Genomic DNA, 450 nt, shown 5'->3' with positions numbered 1-450 from the left:
GCGGGGGGGTAGGCCTTAGGCCCTTAGCTAGACGGGGGCCAACTATGCCCCCACTAAAAAAATTCAGGCCCATGGTCAAGTGACTGGTCTAGTAGGTCTACGACCGAATATGCAGCAATATTGATATTTAAGTCAAGTCAAATTATTAATTATCTCTTTTATTCGAGGTAGTGAAAATAAAGTTTGGATTCTCCAAAAATATTATTATAATATACCTCCCCCTTTCCCTAATTCTACGATCCACGACCAGCTCGAATCTCCCACAGAACACCTGAATATAATATCTGAAATTTCGCCATCTTTTATGCATAGCCTATATTTTACAGTGCGGCCTGATTAGCCTTAGTCCAAAAGTACAAAAAAAGTCGAAAGGAGTGTAAAGTGGCGAGTGCATGTCGTTTTGACATTTTAGTTTTGTGTATTCAGTTTTCAGCATCTTATGTTGTTGTA

At 39.6% G+C, this 450-nt stretch overlaps 1 protein-coding gene across 1 annotated transcript in view; it reads right to left on the bottom strand.

The window, feature by feature from the left end:
• The window catches only part of LOTGIDRAFT_230038 (hypothetical protein), a gene marked incomplete at both ends in the record, with an annotated part of 23,389 nt that overhangs the window by 22,114 nt on the left and 825 nt on the right, over positions 1-450 (bottom strand). The window lies entirely within an intron of this gene.

This window comes from Lottia gigantea, assembly GCF_000327385.1.
Source record: "Lottia gigantea unplaced genomic scaffold LOTGIsca_10, whole genome shotgun sequence".
In the NCBI taxonomy this organism is placed as follows: Eukaryota; Metazoa; Mollusca; class Gastropoda; family Lottiidae; genus Lottia; species Lottia gigantea.
The sequence above is the reverse complement of the archived record's forward strand: the minus strand, read 5'-3'. Positions and strand labels throughout refer to the sequence as shown.